This window comes from Cavia porcellus, unplaced genomic scaffold, assembly GCF_034190915.1.
Source record: "Cavia porcellus strain 051 isolate PalLab524CR breed Dunkin Hartley unplaced genomic scaffold, mCavPor4.1 scaffold_24, whole genome shotgun sequence".
Classification (NCBI taxonomy): Eukaryota; Metazoa; Chordata; class Mammalia; order Rodentia; family Caviidae; genus Cavia; species Cavia porcellus.
Window position 1 is genome coordinate 2,420,005 of NW_026947507.1, and position 22,980 is coordinate 2,442,984.

At 43.6% G+C, this 22,980-nt stretch overlaps 1 long non-coding RNA gene across 3 annotated transcripts; it reads right to left on the reverse strand.

The window, feature by feature from the left end:
* Positions 1-2,035: 2,035 nt before the first annotated feature.
* Positions 2,036-11,054, reverse strand: LOC106025898 (uncharacterized). Of its 3 annotated transcripts, none has more exons than XR_001199493.2 (3): positions 10,410-11,054; positions 2,536-3,188; positions 2,036-2,417 (listed from the first exon to the last, which is right to left on the reverse strand). It is a non-coding gene; the product is annotated as an uncharacterized LOC106025898 (long non-coding RNA). The 3 variants fall into 3 exon arrangements; XR_001199492.2 differs by having other exon boundaries at positions 2,536-2,730; positions 10,410-11,042; XR_010042540.1 differs by lacking the exon at positions 10,410-11,054 and adding an exon at positions 7,248-9,010 and having other exon boundaries at positions 2,536-2,730.
* Between the last annotated feature and the right edge of the window lie 11,926 nt (positions 11,055-22,980).

The following is a 22,980-nucleotide window of genomic DNA, read 5'->3' on the forward strand; positions in this document are numbered from 1 at the left end:
GCAGATCTGGCTAGTTTAAAATCCAATCAGAAGAGACATTAGAGAATTCCAATGTTTTACTAGATTCATTCAGTATGACCAATCCTCACTGTAGGTAGATGGTAATTTCTATATGAAAGACATAAAGCATTGAATCATTTGTTATTTGCAACCTAAAAATTATATCAAAATGTCATGACTCGAAACAACAGTGATATATTAGTGCTTTAGATTTTGTCATTTGCTTTGTTGACACTTCTCTGGGTCTTGCGTAGGCTTAGTCTCATGGTGGAGGTCAGCTGGGACCTGTAAGACTGCTTGGCCTCTCTTTCTTTGTGGCTTCTTCTCCCTTTAGAAGCTGGCCTTGCTGGTTTGGCTGGTATTTCAGGGTCCCAGCAATGACAGAGGGCACCTCTAATGCACAGGTCACCATCAGTCCTCTGCTCAGCCTTAGCTCACATCTGCAAAGTTACATGGCCAGATTCAGAGTCTATGGGGGTGGGGTGAAAGCTAATCCAAGGTGGGTTAGAGGGAGGTGAGAACAAATTGGTGCCATTACTGTCATCTGTTCGGTATTTTCAAATATCTTTAATGAGGAGCATCAAAATATCCTAGGAATACCTGCCACCAAAGAGCAGCCTTCATCTAGATCAGTGCTATTTAATACAGACAAATGTAATTATACGTAAATTAGGATTTGGATATGTTTTGAATGTGCCCCCTAAAACTTCACATTCTAAAACCTTGGCACCCTATGTGGTGGTGCTGAGATGGTGAAACCTTTAAGAGGTGGGGACCTAGTACAAGGTGATTAGGTCCCTGGGGTTTTTGTCCTTAGAGGGATTAGTGCTGACCTCACAGAGTGAACTCCTCTCACGAGTGAGTTGCTACATCAAGAGTGATCCTGACTTCTCCGTGGTCTCTTGCTTCTGCTTCCTGTTTCACTGCGTGAGCTTCTTCTCCATCTTGCTTATGCTCCCACCATGATGCCAGTTATCACATTGTGGTGTAGTGAGGAGATCCTCACACAGTTGAGGAGATGATGGCACTTAGACCTCCAACACTGTGAGCTCTCTCACTCTTTCTGTTTTTTTGTTTGTTTGTTTGTTATGTTTTTTGTCTTTTTGAGACAGGGTGTCACTATGCAGTTTAGGTTGGCCTTGAACTCTATATCCTAGGTGTCCTTGAACTCAGTGATTCTCCTGCCTCAGTCTCCCAAATGCTGAGATTACAGGTGTGTACCACCACACTTGGCTGTGAGCTCTTTTTCATAAATCTTCACCATGCAATATATGCAGCCTCAGATATTTTGTTATAGCAACACAAAATTCACTAAAACAATATATAACTATAAAATGAAATTTCCTGGGAGTCACATAAAAAATGAAACACACAAAATTAATTTTAATACTATATTTAACCCAGTAAATCCAGAATAGTGTCATTTCAACATCTACTTAGTATAAAAATTACGAAAAAATTTACTGTTTTTGGTACTAAAACTTCAAAATCTAATGTGCAATTTACTCTTTTTTTTTTTTAATTGCTACCAGAGATCGAACTGGTGACCGCCCCACTTGCAAGGCAGGTGCTTATGCCACTGAGCTAAATTACCAGCCCCATGCAATTTACTCTTATGGCACACCTTAGACTTTCTTCTTTTTTAAGTGCAATGATTCAGGATCAATTTTAGAGCTTGTTTTTAAAAATTATGTCAATAGACTACAATTATTTTTCAAATTCAGTGATCCGCAACTCCAGAATACCTGCTCCAACTTTGTCACTTATTTGGGCAACTTAGTAAGATACTGTCTTCAAAACAGAATAAAAATGGAAAAGGGTTGGGAATAACTTAATGGTAAATTCTCAATGATAAAAAATTTATTTATATAATCCATCATATTGATTAATCAAAAGAAAAATACACTGAAAGAATCCCTTTGTATTAATATTCAGCAGCGTTAATAATTAAAACAAACAACAACCAAACAAACAAATTAACAACATCAACCCAAATTGCTAGTGAAATAAAATACATCACTTAACTTGCAGAAGATCAGAGGAAAGCATCCTTAGGCAATTTTATTGTACCAACACCATAGAGTACACTTTCACAAATTAAGAAACCTACAACATCACTACATCATGTGATCTTTTTGCCCTGCTGAGACAACATCCAATAAAAGTGGGGAGATTTACTTAGCTCACAGTGTGTAGAGGTTTCAGTCCATATTGGCTGGCTCCAAGGCAGGGGGTACATGACAGAGGGGCAAAAGCTCATGGTGGTGGAAGACAGCAGAAGTAAGGAGCAAGGAGAGAGCCGCTTTCTGTCTATTTTATCTTATCCAGACTGCCTGGATTAGAGTGGTGCCAATCCAGTCAGTATCCAGCAACCACCCACCTCTAATCCCAGCACTGCACACGCTAGGTTCAACCACCTGTGAAAAACAAAACAGAATAAAACAGAAGTAAGCAAACAAACGAAAAAACTCTGACTGCAAACTCTGACTGCATGAGGTTTTGGAGGGATATCTAGACACACACCATAACACTCACCATCATCATCTATGTCCTTCATTGAAGCTTTACTGTGTGATCTGTCCTTGACTGAAGCTTTATTGTGTGGCTCCGGACTCAGAAGGGTATTACCTTCCGCACAAAGAATATCTACTTCAATCAACGGTCAACATTTGAAGTGGTGAAATAGCAAAGGCATTCCAAGTAAGTTCCATATTGCTTTTTAATATTGACCTGGGAGGGCGAACCCACACAATTAAATAGAAACCTAAATTTAAGGGTGGGCATATTGGCAGAAGGAGGCAAAATTTTTAAAAATCCCCACTCACAGTAGCAGCAATGACAAAATTAATAGAATTTCTATGAAGTTGTAGTAGATTAAAAATGACAATAAGTGACAAATAAGAAGGACAAATTAAATTAAAAATGACAATAAATTCTTTGCCGCTTGGCCATTGTGACACTAGCACTTGGGACGTAACAGAGGCTTTGAGCGTTGCTTGGGCCTTGGAGCTTGTCTGAGTCAGTCAGCTTGGCTCCCGTAAGGGAGATGCGAGGACTCTTCTTGGAAGAGAACTGAGACGTGTAGGCCTGACATCACGAATCCTTTCTGGAGAACTTCTGTCCCAGCCAGTCAAATGCAGTCACGTGAATGAGTCCAAACAAGACTCACAGTGGAACCACTCATCAAACTGGGGAGAAATATTGAATTGACTATCAATTCTTGGGATCCTTTGATATGTAGCAACAATCAGCTAATATAGAAATCAACTGCTTGAGAGACCTAGAGCGAGCTGTAGTTAGTATTTCAGAAGTGGTCTGTGCTCTTTCCTTATAACAAAGGGATATGAGATCTAGAAAGATAAGTGAAGGAAGTATGTGGGCTTGTCTCTACAGTCAGTCTCCAGAAATGCCTTAGGTCATTGGTTCTTTCACTGAGTGTCCACTGAGAGTTTGCTGGGCTTGGCTCTGGTGGCAAGAAACTAGCTCTATATAATAAGGGACAGGAGTATTTATACAGTCATGATATCAAGTGATAAACACTACAATAAAAGTACATACAGAGTGTTGTCACTAGGTGCACTGGGCCAAAGTGGGAGGGTCAAAGTGACATTTGCACGGAGTCACAAAAGATTTGTGAGTCATGGAAAGACAGTCCTTCCCTGTGAAAGGGTAGTCCATCAGAGCTGAGGTCAAAGCTCGGGAATGTCTCAGTATTAGTTGAAATCTGATCAATCATTGGCAGTCTGAAGCAGTACAGTGACATGAGGACTTGACTGCATTTGCCACTTGCCCTTTGCTGACCTTGTCCTGAAAACTCATTTTGGAACGTCTTCCCCCAAAGAATCCGAACTTCAGCTAACTCTGCACCATGGTTTTTTTTTTTTTTAAAGAAGTTCCAGCTAGGGAGTCTATAAAATGAACATGCTTCCTGCAATATACAACCAGAGGACGCAGGATTTGTACTTTGTCACGTTTCTGACAAAGGAGCATTAACTTGACAAGAGTATTGACCCTTCATTAGTTCTATCCAAGTGGTTGAACATAATTCCTCACATGACATTTGAGTAGGATATGAAATTGGAAATTTAGTCCATTTCTTTCCTGGCATAAGGTGGAAAAGGAGCTCTACTAGTTTTAACCAGTTTCATTTTCCACATCCCCTTTATTACTGAAATAAGCCACTGAAGTTCCTTATGGTATGTTTGAGTACCATTTATTAGAATTTGACCTCAGTATTTGCATATGTAAGAGGGAAGTGTGTTTTCTGAGAGCTTTAAAATTCCAGTCATCACCTGGCTAATGTTTTAAATCTCCATAGATACACAGTAAACAAATGTATCAGGCACCAGCCTACATCCTCATTCAGAGTTACACTGTTGACAGTGTTCAGGAAGTGGTGCTCCACTAGACACTTGATACACTGTTGCTAGTGAATGTGGAAATAAGCCTTCTCTTACTTTTTAAAAAGCTAGGTGTTTTGGTAAAACTGGATAGACTGTCAGAACAAGCCACTTGGAAATGAAGAACAGCTTAAAATCATCTTATCTCATCTTTGTGATATGCTTTGTTTCTGTTCATTTCAGTGACTATTTCCTTATACATTTAGTTCTCTTCCATTTTTGTTCCTTTAAAAATATGTCCACTTATTTCTTTGTTCTTCTTGAGTAGCATAAACCTCTCCCCCTTGACACACACTTTTATGTTGCTGGGTATTGGTGTGGGTCCTCTAGAGGAACACACCATAATTTAAAGCAGAGAGATGGCTTCCTATAAGTGAGGAGCAGAGGATGTCTTGAAGTTTTACAAGATAATCTGTACCCAGCAGATGAAGGAGAAAAAGGATCCAGACAGAAGGAGCAAAACTATGGAGAATGGATCATCAAGTGTGCAAATTTATGAATGTGTGTGCACATGCACACATCTGTGTGTGTATGTGTGTGTGTGTGATCATGATGAAACACGAGCCAGGTTCCGAAAGAACCTGCCTGATGTTCTGGGAGCATGGTCTGCATTCTGAGAATTCTGAATGGTTTCAAAGCAGAGTATCGATAGGCTCTCATTTGGTTTTGAGCCATGACGGCATAAAAGATGGAAAGAAAGGGAGAAAAGGAAGTAACTGGTACCTTTCAGGTGACGATGTTAGACTTAGACCACACCAGACACACTGGTGTTAGGAAAGAAGACAAGCTTAAGGCGATGGTGCTCGAAGGAGCGGTCCTCGGCCTCGGGATGGGTGAACGCTGGAGCCAGGGCCCAGAGTGAGGGGAGGGAAAGAGGACACTGTGGGGTCCAGTCTGGGCTGGGACTCTGGAGAGATTAGAGAGCAACATTCCACAGAAAACTCCGAGGTCTGATCTGGGTCGGGATGGGGTCTGACACCTTTCCTTCAATAGCTATGTTGCTCCTTAGGTTTGCCAATAATTTTAGGATTCTCCACTGTTTTCTCAAACATTTGCAGCCTGAGTTTAGTGCCACTTTCCCACATAAACCAAGAAAAATTTCACACTCTTTCCTTTCTCTCTTTCTGCTAGGATGTACTATTCCAGTGCTGAACGTGGAAGTGAGTATAATCGGGTCAACCCACATGGAAGGCGAAGGGACCATCTGTCATACATATTTCCTCCCAAGAACACAGGGCTGCCATTCCCACCTTCTCGTGCAGCCTGTCTTTATAATTATACATCACACTTCATCTGCTCCTAATTTCTGTTTCAATATTCTTAGCCCATCCAGGGGGAAGCAGTAGATGGCGTGACAACTTCCCTGGCCGTTTTCAGAGAATTAGTTTTGCGTTCAGTGTGGTTAGTTTCTTGGTGCCTATAGAGGAGGCAGAGGGACAGAGAGCACGCACTCTTCCTCTCTCCAAATGTCTTCTTAAAGTTCTTAGAAACTCAGGTTGGCAACAGTTCCATCCCCACGGCTTAACTGTGACAGAGAGATACATGAAAATATCCTGGGAGTCTCCGTGGCCAATCACAGCAAGCACCTTCCACAAAAGTAAAAATACAAAAGCTGCTTCTTATTGCTTTGCTTATCTGTGAGCCCAGAGCAGATTTCAATGAACACTTATGGAAAGACTCAGTCAGAAATTTCTGACCTTTCAACTCCCCAAATGATCCACTTTGTATTTCACAGCTCCATTGTTTTAACAAAAGAATCATGGCAGTCTTAGTTTCTAACCTGGTTCCACATTATTCTGAAAGTTATTGATGTTTCACATACATTTTGACTCTCATTAGAGCTAAATCACCATTTTAAAGACAAAGACCCCAACATTGAATGGAAAGAGGCCTCACAGAGAGAACTTCAACCCAGAAATGGTGCTCATTTGAATGGATTCTGGTATGCACGTTCAGGGATGATCTTCTAGTGACTGAGATGAGCTTTTCTAATTAATATGTATTAAATAAACAGAATACGAAGGTTTGGGTTTCTCCATAATTCCATGATCATGAGCTACATCTCAGAGTGTTGTACCAATGTTTGTCAATGTTATTTTAATGTATCAAGTTATCTGCATATGTGATTAGGCATCAAATCAACACACCAGGGGTGAGTTCGAAATGCATCTGTATTCTTTTTCCATGGTTCAATTTTCCTGACTCCTCTTAGGCCAGGATACCGCCAGACAGCTGCTTCTTTCTGAGCTAAGATTCCTCCAGGTGAGCCACGGCATTGGCCCCCACTGTGGGAGCCATTTGTGTGTATTGTGAAGGTAATCCCCGACCCCCTGGAACTGAGCGGGGACTTGAATTTATTCAGGATTTCGGTTCCCATTATGAGAAACTACTTTTGCAACTTTATTACTTAGAGTGGGATTTCAGATCACAGGTACAGTTCAAAATGAGTGGATTTTAGCAATTTCTGCCCATGATGAAATTGAGCTGATGTGTTTTTCCTAACGAAACCATCATCTCTACCGTTTCCTGGAAACTTTCCGGGTGCCTGGCCCCACAGCCACCCCTGCAGTTTCTTGTTCTCTTGCACCAGGTTGTGAACTGTGACTTTTTCCGTGCTTTCCATGTTTGGCAGACTTCAAAGCTAGGAAGCAGCAGAACCTGACCATCTAGGAAGAACCAGTTCCTCATCCACCACCAGGGTATGGCAGAGACAATAGAAACCCGCCCTCAGAGGAGCAGGGCGAAGGGGTTCCTTCCTAGGTCCCTCCTCCCCCGTTCCTGCACCTCCCTCCTGCAAGTCTCCCTTTCTCAACCCAGTATCCAGCGTTTCTCTCTGGAATCCTTTACCTCCAGCCTTGGATGAATTTCCCTTCGAGTCCACAGCTGTTCTTGTGACGTTCACTTAAAAGTGTGAAGTGACTGGACGTCAAAGTCCCATCACAAGCTCGCACAGTTCCTCTCCTTAGTCCCCTCCCTGGAGCTCTCACGCTCGGGGTGTTGCTTCCTTTCCAGGCCCTGCTCTTGCTTCTCCACGCTTCCGCCCACACGTGTGGACTCTTTGGGACTCAAGGGAAAAGGAGGAGTTGGACGGTTGAAAGGTTATATATCCAACTGGCAGTTAAAATCGATCCACGCAGGTGTGGCGGGCAGCCAAATACCGATCGATTCTTTATCTTTGGGGCCCTCTTGTGGGGATGTTAGAGACACCCACCTGCACGGCTGATTCCTGGCTGGCCCTCTGACTTCTACCCGCGTGGTCTCAGCTTGTAGCCTTTTAGAAATGAGGCCTGGGGGAGAGAGACATCAGTGCGTGTGTTCCCTCCTCGCTTAAGTTTCTGCTGTCTGTCTGTCTGTCTCATTTGGTCTGAAGCAGGTAAATTGAGGAGGGGAAACCCCACCTTCGTCATTCCCACTAGGGAGAATTGAATAGAATAATCCTCTTCACAGATGACTCCCCACCAGCCTGTCTAATGAAACTTTGATCTTGTTGGGGAGCATCATGACTGCAAGACAAGCTTGGAGATAACTGCAAGCCTTACGGGCACCGCAGGCAGCCTGAGTAGGGTGTGGGGGTATGCGACACCTCTGGTTCGTCCTTTTGGTCCAGACTGTCCTTACATTTAAGTTAATGTATGCGTCTAGGAGTTATTACCCCTGCTTCCTCTTTTTTTTTTAATGATGAAATTAAGACTCAGAAAGGTTACATAAGCTGCCTAAGTGCATATGACCCAGAAACAGAGAAAGGTCAGGACGCCTGAAAATTTCCAAAGTCCACTTTTCCATCTGAATTGACAAACTGAGCAGTGAAGAAACTGAAAAGACATGCACTATTAATATTTCTTTAGAGTAAGACACAGGAGGATACTGTGGTGGTTTTGACTTTAGTTTACCTTTGATCCTTGCATGACTCTCTGTGGTGCTGACACTGGGGGTTGATTTTCCAGCTGACATTGTATTAGCTTCCTAGGGCTGCTGTCCAACCTAGTAACACAAACCAGGTGGCTTTGGACAGCAGATACGTTTTTCTCCCAGTCCTGGAGGCTGGAAGTCTGACATACAGATGTCAGCAGGGTGCTGGTTCCTCTGAAGGCTCTGGTTCCCTTTCACTTCCAGCATTTGGAATAATCTCAATAATCTCCATTTCCATGGTTACCTGGCCTTCTCCCCTTTTGTCTGTGTTCAAATTTCCCTTTTCTTAGAAGGCCCAGTTATACTGGATTAGGGGTCTATTCTAATTATGGTACTTAGTTGACCAATTGTCAGCCTGAATGAGAATGCCCAGCTGAATGGAGTCAGCACGATTCTGGGCATGGAAGATCCTCTCAAGGAGTGTTGCTATCAGAAGAGGATAAAAGGAGAATGGGAGGGGTGGATTTCAGCTGATTTTCCTCAGAAGTGCTTCATTCCGGCTGGCTTTCTTCAGCGGGCTTCAGCCATTCTCTTGAGCTGAGCTCTGGTCTTGGTCTTCACTAAGGATGGCTGTTGTTCGCTTTGGAGGAGAACCCTTCCCTTCGCTTTCAACTTGGATGTTGTCTCTGGGCTTTCGGCACAGACTGCAGCTTCCAGCATCCGTCCTTGGGCTTCCCAGTGCAGCCCCAGAGATTCCTTGGCCTCCTGAACTGGACTTGCATGGGACATCGCTGTGGGCTCTAGGCCTTCAGTTGGACTCTTTAGTCTCTAGCGGGCAGATAGATCTCTTGCACTCTTGTGTATTTCACTCTGTGGACAGATACTGCAGATACTGTCAGCTAATCTTGTTAATATCTGTGTCCTGCACTAAATTTGCTTCTCGCACAATACGGACTACAGTACCACTCCAGTGTGACTTCATCTTATCTATTTAATATCTGCCAAGGCTCTGTATTAGTTGCTTTCTTGTTTCTGCAACAAAATGCCCCAACACCTGCAATTAAAGGATTACAGCTTTTTTCTGGCTCATGTTTCAGTGCATGCAGTCCATGGCTAGCAGGCTCCGTGGCAGAATCTGCATGGCGGAACCTAGCAGGACCCGTGGCAGCCAAGAGTGGAGAGGGAAAGAGTAGCTGGAATGAGGATACATCCCTCCAAATCCTGCTGCAGGCCCACACCTTCAACCAGGCCCCAGATCCAAACATGAGACTCTCAGGGGACATTCTAGATATAAACCGTAACAGACTCTGCTTCCAAACAAGCTCACATTCTGAAGTACAGGGAGCTAGCATGCCAACATATTACTGTATTTAACCCATAACAGCACTCAATTTGATCCGGAGAGAAATCCCCAACAGAGGACTTTTTGAAGAAATCTGAAGTTATCTTTGAACTTGTAAAGAGCAGGGAAATTTATGAGGAAATTTCTTGGGATGCTAAATCGCTACAGAAATAAATTTTAAACACAAGACATCACTTGGTTCTCTCTGTGTTGTCTCTAAGAGAACTAGCAAAGTGGTTTCAACCACTCTGCAAGGTCAAGTCATAGAAAACTGCTCCTGGCTGCCAACCTCTGGAGCCTGTTACTAAGAGATGCATACTTACGAAATACAGAGTCATCTGAAGGGTGTTTCTGAGAAACCAGTCAAGGGGACTGGGCAGTCCTGGTCAGCAAGTGGCATACTGCACTTGGCTAGACTCATTATCGAAAATTAAAACAGTACTTACTATGTAGTTTCTATATCAAGTACATGCTATATAATGTACAAACTTTAATACATTTTATCTCAAATTAAAACTAACATGTTTATAGTATCTTGGTACAAAACATATTTTAAGTAGTTATGTCAATGATATCTAATGAGGCTGGCTGTGGGGGTGCACACCTGTAACCCCGGCACTCCGGAGGCTGAGGCAGGAGGGTCGCTGCAATTTTGAGGCCAGCCTTCCTACATAGTGAGTTCAAGGCCATCCTAAAGTACATATTGAGACTCTGTCTCTAAAATAATTTTAATATAAAATGAATATAAATGGAAAAGCTCTCAGTAAGCCTTTTAAAAAGTCATTCCGACAGTGCTGAGTAAGTGAACACGCTCTTACCTTCTGGACATGCAATGGGTCGATTGCTTTGTGCATAAACTCGCCACTGGAGTCTTCGCCTTGCTAACAAGTAGGCCCTGGCTTCTGCCCTTCCACCTCCGCAGCTTTCTCTGCTCATTCTCCTGGGTCCTCAACGGGACCCTGTGAACTCTGCATCCTCCACATCGCCATCGCGGGCGTGGAGAGGACGCCCAGAAAAGATCTATTTTAGGACAGTGGGGCTGGCACAGCAGGGGCCAGTTGCCCCGGTACGGCGGGGCCGTGACACTGGGCAGACCCGCAGCCTGGCAGCCCCCCCACCCACCCGGGGCGGGTCCCGCGGCGCTGAGCAGGGCCGGAGCGAGCGCTGGAGTTGCGCAGCTCGCACGTTCGGGCGCCACCAGCTTCTGCTCGCGCTGAGGGCTTGCAGCGCGGGCGCTGGTCCTCCGGGTCTGGTTTCAGGGAAGCCAGGCCTGGGTCAGGTGCAGCCTCTCACCGCAGGACCCTGAGCTCGCGGCTCCTGCACCAGCCCTGCCAGCTGGTTCCCGGCCCGTCCCAGGACGGCTTAAACAGGAAATACCTGTAGTCAGAGTCCACGTGTGTGTTAACGCACGCTAACCACAATAAGCACATTTTAGGATGTTGCCTGAGAAAAATCAGAATAACCGCGCACTCGGCTAGGCGGCGCTCAGCAATCCCTGGGAAAATCTGCACGCAGCACCCTTGGGTCCCAACGCGGTCTAGGACTCAGCCAGCGAAACAGCGGAGAGCCGGCCGCGTGCCGCGTGCCGCGTGCCTTGGGAAACTGCTTCAGCCTCCCTCATACTGGGGTGACACGTTCATGTTTTCTATTCCTTTTCTTCTCTGTATGTTTATGACCAAAGCAAAAACGTAAAAGCAGATAAACAAACAAAAACAACAACAAAAAGTTCAAATTCACTTCAACAGTTGCTTTGTGACTTTAGAATTTTAAGGTGAAAGAAGTCTGATCCAGAATCAAGATTTGTAAAATCTAACCAGGAATAAAAACACTTACCTAGAAAAAAAATTGTATTTTAAAATGTCAGTGAAATAAATGATTGAACTTATTCCTCCAGGGAAATCTGTCATGGTTAAAAGCAAAGTTTGATCTTCTGTAGCCTGTAGACCTTGCTATGCATGAAATCTGAAGTTGTATTAAGGTGACTAACTTGAAGAGTTACGACAGCTGGAACCAGATAGCCTTTGATGACTTTAAAACGCGTTCAGTCGTCTTGTAGGACAGATTTGAGAGGTAACAGCTTAGCTGGAGGGCTGCCAACTTAGAAGTCAAATTCAGGCTTGATGAAGGCAAACACTGAATAGCGATTAAAAGGCTTCCTGTATTTAATTACAGATTGTGAGCCATCAAGAAACATAAAGATAAAAATAAGGCCAATTATACTGCTTGGCATGTAACTGTGATTGTAAGTAGGAAGACCAAACTACTCAACCTTTGCTTTTGTGATTTAATAGAATGCAAGGACCAGAAGGGTCTAGAGAAAGAATTAAGGTCTTTGTAATATTTGTGTTTGATGTTCATTTTTAAAAATTTGGCTATATGGGAAATTCATTGTGTTTTCAGTTTTCTCATGCAAAAAGTGAAGACAGCAATATCTGTGGTATAGAGTGACTGCAAGAACTGAAAGGACGTGGCAGTGCGTGGTGCCGTCTTCCACAGTCCATCCTTGACCTCACGTCCTCTTTCAGGTACTGCCCTGGGCCCTGCTTCCAGCCCACACACACTCTCAGGAGGGCCAGCCTCCTGCCTCCCTTTGCACCTTGTCCTGTCCAGTCAGCTCTCCGGCCCTAGTTATACAGAAATGACTCTGACCACATCCCAGGGTGAAAGCCACGCATCTGTTAACTCTCACAGTAAGTTTTCTGCCCACTGAGCAGCCTCTGGCTAAACACTGTTCTCTTGGAATACACCTTTCTCCAGGCTCCGCATTTAAGCCTGGGGCTCTGCCGAATGCACCTTCATTCTCTTGTGTCTAGTGTGTGTGTGTGTGTGTGTGTGTGTGTGTGTTTCAGGTCTAAAGAATTTGCAATCTTTTTCTTTTTATATTTTTAATATGATGTCATTTTGCTCTCTGTGTGTATTAGGTTCCATATAGAAGTTATATTAAGTATAGGTAGAAGTTACCAAAATGAGTAGGATCTAGTCTTTTGGGAAATTTTAAACCTGTAAGTAAGGGAAGCACATAAATAGATATTTCACCCCAAGTTATGGAAGTGTACACATGTTTCAAAGTGTGTCAGACAAACCAATTGTAATCATGCTGCTCAGTGGTATTGCATACACCCAGAAAGTTGTGTAACCCCATCATTTGCACAGAACTCTCATCATCCTCAGCATAAACTCTGTACCCACTGACCGACAATTTTTTCTTTTTCTTTCTCCTGTTTTCAGGCAGCCTCTGTTCTACTTACTGTCTTTATGACTTTGCCTATTCTAGGTACCTCAAATAAACAAAACCACAGAATATTTGTCTAGCATCTGCCTTATTTCACTTAAAATAATGTCTTCAAGAACCCATGGTACAGCATATTGCAGGATGTCCTTCCTTTTTAAGATCCAATTTTGTTTATTCATTCACCTGTGCATACAGAGTTGGGCATTTCTATCTCTTTGCTACTGTGAATAATGATGCTATAAATGCAAGTTTACAGAATTTTTGTAAGACTTCTTTCAGTTCTTCAGAATCTGTACAAAGGAGATAAATTTCTGGAACTACAAATGGTAGTTTCATATTTAACTTTTTGAGGTTAAAATATAGAACAGGTTCCATGATGACTGTGCTGTCATATATTCTGAGCAGCTATGAATAAGGGGTCCAATTTCCCTACATCCTCACAAACTTACCTTCATGTTTTTTGATAATCACCATTTTAGTAAAGGAGATAAATCACATTCAGAATTCAGATTGTGTAATGGATCAAATGAGAGGAGTGAATCAAATGTTATGAGAGTTCTAAAAACTAGAATGTGAAGAGATACCCCTGCTCCATTGCAGTAAGGTATGTATGTTGAGCACTGTTGTAGTGTACAGATTGTGCATTCTATTCTGTGGGTGCTCACATATACCTTTATACCTGATGGTTCCCTCTCTGGGGTGGCCGATAGAGTAGCATACATAAACTGGTCCAAGAAGTAATGAAGTTGACTGGTTTACTTGTGACCAAACCCTCAGAGCACCACATCTAAACCCATTCTGTTTATGGCCCCAAGTCTCACCACCCACTATGTGCTCCTCCAAGCATCCATCCAAGTTCTAATAGGATATAATCACAGATTTTGCAATTATGATGTGATTTATAATTTAACGATCTAAAAACTTGCAGAACATTTACTTGGCAAGCAGTTTTATAAACGAATGTTAGTCTCCAGTACATCTGAAAGATCTCACTTAACTTACAGGGAGTAACGGTATTAGAAGGACCTCAGAACTTTAGGTTTTGCTCCCGGGTCCCTTGTACACTTACTGCCCTCCAAGGCAAAGGAGTCGTAGTCTTCTGTTTCTGCCCTTCGCTGCCGACTTCTCATCTTGCCTCGCCCACACATTTCAGGAGCTGAGGTCCTGCTTTGGTGATTCTGATGTGGACGGCCTGTAAGTGTGAGAGCCTCGATGGCAGCAGCAGGAGAGGCGAGCTGAGCGGTCAGAGCCGTGAGGGTCCTTCCGGGCAAGTGCTTGGTGAAGTGGGAATGGGGCTAGCAGCTCATCGTGATCTTAGGAATGAAATGACCTCACGTGTGTAAGCGCTCAGTGTAACACCTGGTCATGCAGTTTAGCTTAGCAGATACCAGCAGATGAGATTATCGCTACTGATGGAAGCCTGTGACCTGCAAAAATGCCTGACATACACTGGTGTTCAGTACCTATCAGTCTGTTTCCTGTTTTGTCAGCAGGTAGAGGGAGAAGTACAGTCTGTGAGAAGGAACATCTTGGCACTTTGATACCCTGATTTTTCCATGTAGAGCCTGAGGCCGGAGAGGCGGAGTGGGCACCCGGAGGGGAGGGTGATGCTGAGGCCGAAGGTCCCATTTGTATATAACGCGGTGATTGTGGTAGAAAAGCAAGTTATGGGTAAGAGGGCGGCTGATATGGGCACTTAGGAACAGAGAGCATGAGTAGGGGTTGCCTTTCACCTTGTAGGTGAACTCCAACCAATTTAACACTTAAAAAGGGTGAGTATACCTAGCCTCACTCTGCCAGGGAATGGCAGAAACCACTGTACCTTCAGGTCTGGTCTTTTGGCTCCACCTACTGGAACTAGATGGTACTTCATGCTTTCAAAAGCCCAGACATTTCTGGTTTGTCTTTAGACTGGGTTGTTGTCAGTAAAAGGGACTGCATTGTGTGTGTGTGTGTGTGTGTGTGTGTGTGTGTGTGTGTGTGTGTTCATATTTGTCATTAATCTGAAGATATCTTGTATCAGCAGGAGTTTAGTTAGGAAGACTGAAGATGTGAGTGCTATAAGGAAGCAGAAAACAAGCATGCAAGGCTGTGATAGCTTTATCTGCACTGCTGGACACTAATCACCATTTACCCGCTACTTAGAATACAGCATCTGAGGCCAGGCTCCAACACGGGGGCACTAGAAGCTTTGCGAGGTGGAACAAAGAGCCCTGTGAGTGTGGCTGCCTGGCCTGAGACCCCAGGTCTGCTCAGATCTCTGGGTGATTGCCTGCGCTCTCCGCCCTTTCAGTGATGTCTCTCTGGCCTCCTTGGGCCCGCAGCTTCTGGAGGCGCTCAAAGGCCTATTCATGCACGTCTTCCTCAAGTGCTCTCCTCCTGTGTGTCAGCAGGTGTCAGCACAAGCCAGGGAATACACGGCACTGGTGGCACTTTGAGCTAACCAGGGGAGGGGCCTGCAGGAGGGGAGAAAGGAAATCACAGTGATTTACAAGTGACACCACCACCAGCGTCTGCTCAGGCTCCCTTTAGAGAGGCACTGTCAGCAATGAGAAATTCTTCAACTCAGGGTCCAGATATCAGCGTTGGTCTCTTTCGGGTCTGTCCCTTTTGCTACAGAAATGACTGAAGCCTGAACTGCTGGTTATCATCTGTGGAATGAGAACAGTCCTGCCCCTGCCTCTCAGTGCAGTACGAGAACACGCATTGCCTTTCCCTGTGACGTTGCCTAGCGCCCTCTGGACGCTAGCGCCCTAGCGCCCGTGGGGTGTCGGCACATGCTTCTGGTGAGGGATGGCATCAAATGCCCCCTCTCAGTGCTTCTTCAGTTCCCACCAGCCCCATGTATACGAGAAACGGAACGGGCAGCCTCTGCGCAGATAGAATTAGTCAAAGGAGGCGTATAGAGGGACAAGGCTTTTGCATGAAATTCCTTGGTGCCTCTGGGCATAGGGTCTTTGCAGGATCTTGAGACTTTCTTTTTGTTGGGGTGACCTGAGGTATAGCTCACTCGAAGACACTCTGGGTCCCAGAGGACAGAAGAAGAGAACTGGGTCGTGATTTCCTCCTCCCAGGCAAACGTTTCCAAGGTCAGAAAGATCTGAAGGTGCCTGGCTGGGTGGGAGCTGGATAGAAGAGGCATGAGAGTGACCTGACATCACAGAACTGCATTCTGTCACAGTTCTGCAGGCCGGAAGTCTGAAATCTTCAGAGCTCTTCTCTCTCTAAGTTTCCAGGGAGCATCTGTTTAGTGCCTCCCGTGGCTACAGCAGCCAGCTGACATCCTCTGGCTGGCGGCTGCATCATCTCGTCTCTGCCCCCTGGCGTAGTTTGGTGAAGCTCCCTGTGCCTGATTTTTAAAAGGACAAGCATGATGACATTCAGGACACACCCAGACAATCCAGGATAATCTCTACCTCTCCAGAGTCTGAATTTAATCACATCTGCAAAGATTTTGTCCTAAAAGGCAAGTTTCCCAGATTAGGAGGTGACGTCTTTGAGGAACCATCTACTCCTAAGGGACTCAGAGCTTATTATTGGTTGCCAGACATGAAACCAGGGATGTGAGGTTACCTGAAGAGAGATTCTGCTTTGATCTTCCCTCTGTCTCCAAACAGGATGTGTTTAGAGAAATCCAAGAAACTTCCTGGCCAGCAGATGTGGGATGGCAGAGTGCGATGGAATGTTGTTGTTATGAAACAGCCTTCCGTAGTTGATCAAGACCTATAGTTTGAGGAGAAGCAAGGAGTGCAAGACAGTTTGATAAACATTGCTCCCAATTACTCTGTTCTGCCCTGTAGCAGTGAGGCAGCTGCAGATAGCGCCTGATAAAACATTCTTCTATCCCCTGCTGAATACAACTTGAAACCCTGAGGACTGCATCCTGAACAAACAGCAAAGCTCTGGAAGGTGGAAGGGGGAAGGAAGATCAGCCAAGAGCCCCGGGAGTGCAGGAACAGCAGCGGAGAGTTTTCTGTTTCTTTGTTGTCTCGTGTATATCAGACTCGGAGCTGAAGAGGCCAGAGAACCAGAAATGCCAACTGCTACCTACAAAATGAGCACCAATGAAACTCTGCCTTTTGAAGTCAGAGGATCAGAAAATGGATAGCTTACTAGGACAGAAAATATTTAGAAAATAACTGATCTATTGCAAACACTGCAGACGGGGTGCCTCTCCACCCAAGTCAGCAGAGGGTGTGTGGGAAGTCCGGGCTTGTACATCACAGAGCTGCCAAGAGCCACCCTAGCCGCACTGCCAGGATGGGGTCAGAAGGGTCCAGATAGAGAGCTGAGACTCACTTCCCAGCAGGTGATGAGCTCCCCATCTGCAGGTCAGCGGAAGCCATGAGAAGAGCCCAGGCTCCTTCCCCAGTGGCAGAATGGTGTTGCCTCTCCATCTGCTCTAGGATGGAGGTGCCCAGCTAGCGACTTTTGCCATTGCCTGATAGTAATGAAGCCACCCTGGGTGTCCTTCAGTTTGTGAATGATAAATGTCCATAAATTCACATATGGGAGCACTACTTATCAGCAAGGAAAAGTGAAACATTAATGCACACAACAACTTGAGAGAATTCCCAGAGAATACTTCTAAGTGAAAAAAGCCAGTCTCCCAAAGTTATCTATCCTGATTCCACTGACACAATATTCTTGAAATGACAAGACTGCAGAACTGGGCAGCGGATAAGTGGTCACTAGACACGGAAAGGGAGAGTTGGGGGCAAGTAGAAAACACGTCTGGGTATGAAAAGCAGCCTGAGCGGAGCTTGTGCTGATGGGAATTTTCTGCAATGCAGCCGTATCCACATTGACATCCAGGTTGTGATACTTAGAGCGATGGGTAAACTGTTACCACTGGGAAAACTGGGGAAAACTTGTGTGAAACCTTTCTGGCCTATGTTTCACAATTGCATTTAAACCTGCAGTTGCCTTGAAATTAAATGTTTGTTTTAAATGCCAAAACAACATTGGCTTTTGAAGTCACACTTCACTCTTTGTTTTCACTCTGTGTCTTTTTAAATTGATCCCTATCAATGTTTATTCTCAATAGGATTTTGTGTTCCTCCCTACAAAGGATTTCAAAGAAAAGATATAGAGATTCAGAAATAATTGCATGAAAAAGATAAAAAAAGAAATTTCAAAGTAAACTGTGGGCTACAGGTAAAAAGGCCTTAATTATTAGGTCTAGTACCGAGTTGTATTCATTTGGGAAATTTCCCCTCCAGAAGGTGTCTTAAGACAGATCCTTTGAGAAGGAGAGGCCAGGATGGAGCTGTGTACCACTGAGGTTTATCAGAGGAAGATGGGGGAGGCCGAAGGAGGAGGATACAGAAGCCGGCAGAGAAGACTTTCGACCTGAACACAGGCCTCGCGCCTGTAAAAGCAGACAGAGCAAGGAGAGCTGGGCACAGGTGTCATAACCTTCGCTGCAGCTCGGCCGAGGCGGGGCGGGGCGTCCACATTGGGAAGCAATGACCTGGCTCGGATGGAAGCAGGAGAGACGTCGTGAGTTTGCTGCCAGGCTGGCTGGCTGTAGTATGGCGCATGTTCTTACAGTCTCTTGAATCTCTGGGCCTCAATTTTTTCTTGCACAAAATGGCAACAATACTTAGAACTTTCAAAACATGATCAGATGCCTGGTGCTCCGATCCCAAATCTGCTATTTGACAGTAGGATGATCCGGGGCACATTTCTCATCTCTGCAGGAGAAATGGCACTTCTGCCCAAACCTCTGATGTGTGTGCTTCTGCTTTTCTCTAGGGATTTTCATGAGCCTCAGTGGTAAGGGGATAAAACATAACAGTTACAAGGGAAAAAACAGAAAGTAATCGATATAAAAATTATTTGGAAGCCGGGGGTGTGGTTCAATGGAAACACACTTGCCTAGCATACAGAAAGTCCTGGGTTTGATCCCCAGCACTGAAAAAAAAAAATAAGAATAAGCAGTTGAGTAGCGTAGTTATTATTAGGAATCCTGTGTTACCCTAGAACCCTCAGGTATGGCAAGATGCAGGCACAATAGCTCACAACCAGGAGAATCATGGGCCCCTCGGCCCCTAAGGTTCACTTCTTTGGCCTGGTCAGGTCTTGCTCAGAAATTTCCTTCCTGTCCTTAGTTCTCCTTACATAGGCGGCAGAGTCATCACAGCTGCCGAGCCGCCTCCTGGTTTCCCTCCCAGGAGACGCCTTCATTGTAATCTCTTACTGTGCTGCTGGAGAAATGTCACCGCATTTAACTGAATAGCTCTCAATTTTGTTTAGTTTATGTACCACAAAGAGAAAACACTGCCAGTGAAACTGTGACAGTGTCTTCATGACAGCCCTGCCTGATGAGTGAGTTTGTCACACCAGCTTCTCATTGCATTAAAATTTCTTTCATCTACTCTGAAGATCTTGACAGTTTCCTCTGTGTTTTGTGATACTGTCTGCTTCTGCACGTCCTCCAAAATCTCAATAATTAGGCACAGTTGATCGCTATTTTATGTCCTCCAACTTTATGGCCTAAACAGACATCATTGAGGAAAGCTGTGTGTGAAAAATATATATCCTGAGTCAATAGGTTTGAGGCAAAATCTAAGATTCTGCATTTCTAATCCTTGCTGCCTGCTGCCGGACCAGACACATTTTGAGTAACAGTGACACAAAGCACTCGGTTTCTTTTGCAAAAATGTGGAATTGCATTCATTCTTTCTCTAATGAATATTCACAAGGCCCGTGTCTATGCCGCATTGATTTTTTTCTTGCCTTTCTGAATAAACTGTAAGTTTTCCTTTCACTGCTGACTCATGGTCTAATCTTTCAGAAGACATTTACATGGCAATTAAACCTGGCACATGGAAAACCAACAATGCACATAATCCTGTTGAAGTGATGACGACAGGGGCAGCTGTGAGCAAGTCTGCACATGCAGGCAATGACAACCAGGCCACGTGAATGACTGCAGACAGCAGCTGTGAGATGGTTTTGATCATAAGATATATTCAAATTTCAAAGAGTCCAGAGATCTTAAGAGGTGAAAAAATGTGCTTCTTGGAAATGATGCGAAATGAAAAGTACTTTATTCTTTCCGTTTTTACATGTCCCTTTTTCCTGTTTTGCTCTCCACTTGAAGAAATTTATTTTAGGGACTGATTAAACCCAATGTGTGCTATGAATAGGCTTTGATTTTTTAGAGAGTGAATTCTCTGCTTGTGTGGGTCCATCCAGAGTCCGGCCTGAGAGATCAGGGCAGCTCTTACCTTGGATCTTGCTTGAAGCTCTCTCTGGATGGGTTGACTATTAGGCTCTAGCCTGACTTCTCATCCTCTTTCTCCAAAGTCCATGAGTTAAAAATTCAAACCCTTTCTGGACACCTTGGCAGGGCCGAGCCTTCTGTGAGCTTATAAAATGAATGCCCTGCTGGGATATTGCTAGTTAGGAATGCAATGAGCCCAGAACCAGACAGATGCCTAGAAAATGACTGTTGAATGCTTTGGAGAGATAAGCCACAACCGATCAGTAATGCCTGGGATTCTTGAGTTTCTGGGGATGTGTTTTATCTGTGGAGATTATAAACTGCGTTTATTCAGCTTCATATCAGCTGGGGAAATGTTGGAGTGGTGATTTCCATTAGTTATGCTAGGAACTTTTCTCACCGTTGGACATTTTACCAACCCTTGACCCAGAGTGCATTATCATCAGGAAGAGAAGATAGGATAAACATGTAAAGAATTTAAATCACTGGCTCCACATTTCGCAAAAATATTTTCCATGGAGAAACATTTTGGTTTCTAGGGATTATTTTCCAACTGTTTTACTGTGTAAAAATACACACAGAAAATGTATCATCTTCACCACTTTTAAGTGCACAGTTCAGTGATGTTAGATTCATAATGTCATGCAACCATCACCATCATCTATCTCCATAAATCTTTTCATATCATAAAATGGCAACACTGCACCCATTAAACAATAACACCCCATCTCCCTTCCCTCCAGTTCCTGGCAACCATCATTCTCCTGTCTGTTTGATATTCTAGCTTTTTCTTTTTCAAAATAAAAATGATTTAATTAGAGGTGTGGCATCCTGTTGTCTTTTTGTGTTACTTAAAATTTCTTGATGAGCATGTGATAATTGTATATATTAATGGGCTACAGTGGGCTATGTTAACACGAGTGTAGACTGTGCACTGATTAAATCAGAGTCATTAACACTTCCCTCTTTGTGTTTTTCATTGTGTTTGCAGGCTTGGAGCTCCTCTTTTCCAGGATTTTAACAGATGTGCTTCCAAAAGGACTTTACTGCCATATGAAGTAAATACACCACTTGTCATCTTCCACTGAACTCGAGTGTAAAACCTGAACTAAGTACATATCACATCAGTTTGAGATATTCTGGGAAAACTAAGTTAAACAGTTTTCTTTTCTGAACAAACTTGGTTCGTCTTTATTAAACATTTTGCATTTCTAAGAGTAGCCCATTCATCTTCAGTATCTCCCACATACAGTCTTGAGGGACACAACACTCTTTTAATGCGTCCTGTGTCCCTACACATAAATTGGATGAATAGACACTTCACACATTTCACCTGGATATTTTTTGACAAATGTCATATTTGGGGAGAAAAAACAGCAACATGGTGATTTTAACGTGGCCTATCCAGTGGGTGGCTATAAATTGTTACTTATTCTGATTTACTAATTAGACCAGGCTTGCTTTTGTCCCTCTCGAGTGATTCATGTGGCAATATTTAATATAATAATCCAGTAGGATTAACTCCCCTTTCATAAAAGAAAAGTGTGCTTAGAGAACCAAGAGGAACAAAGGCCAAAGTGATGAAATAGCTCTTAACTGCACAGAGGAGAGCTTCAAGAGTCAACATTCCTGGAAAGTTGATGTGAACAGATTATTTTGCGATTCTTTCCTAATACCATGCTAGGGATTGAGAAAAAAGAAAAGGTAACAAAGAACTGTGTTAGAAACCATACTGAGTAACAGTAATGATTTGGGGACAATATTTCTTTTTAGTACACCTAGACATTTTAAGCAAGTGGCTCTACGTAGGATGATTTTTTTTTTTTTAGTGCAGAGATTAGATGCAAACATAGATGCTCACACTATACCATTTACTGTGTCAAGAGTCAAAGTTAAGGCAGGACCCAGAGGCTTGTCTGATCCAGTCTTTACAAGGCTGGTTGAGAGGGCAGGTGGGGCTGGGTTCTTCTGAGACTCCCAGTACTCTTCCTGGGTCACCTGGCCCCTGGTAGTATTCATTTCCTTTTAACTGTAGAACTCTGGAGGCTGCAACTGTCTGGTTTTGAATTTCTCTGGCTTCTTTTAAGTACTCATCTGGCTGAATTACATACAGGGAAGATAATGTTTCCATTGATTAAAGCCAACTGCTGAGGAGCCTTAATCACATCTGCAAAATCCTTTCTGTCGCATAAAATAACATAACCATGGGGATGGTATTCATATTTACAAGCCCTGCCCACATTCATAGGAGAGTGTTATCAAAGGCATCTAAAGGGCAGAAATCTTGGGACACATCGTAGTATTCTGCCTGTCATCGGAGAACTATATACCTCTGCACAGCACTTAATAATCTCAACTAAAAACATAGAATACAAGGATGGCTCTTTGAGAAATCTACCAAACAAATACCCATAGACGAGACAGGGGAAGATAACCCAAATTCTAAGTACCATAAAGCCAGTAATAGCACAGTGTTCAACATGTCTGGGATACAGATGAAAATCATTTGTCACTACAGAACTCCATACACCTGTACTGACTTTGGGAAAAGACAATCAACAACTATCAATGATTCAGTGAAATAGATATTAGACTATTCTTCAAGGATTTTAAAGTAGGCCTTATAAAACTACTTATGTGAGCAAGCCTAACTCCTGTAACTTTAGATTTCTTCTGATATTTTTTTAGTATTTTAAGGTAAAGCTGAGTTATTTGATTTAATAACTTTCTTCTTTATGATCTAGGCACTTAGCAATATAGTTTTTTGGTAAGTACTATTTTAACAACCTGTTGTAAATTTTGATAGGCTCATTTTCATTTAGCTAAAATATTTTATAGTTTCTCTTTTGATTTCTTCTCTAATTCATTTGGTATTTACAAATGTGTTATTTAATTTCCATAGCTGAAACATCTGTGTACTTGTATA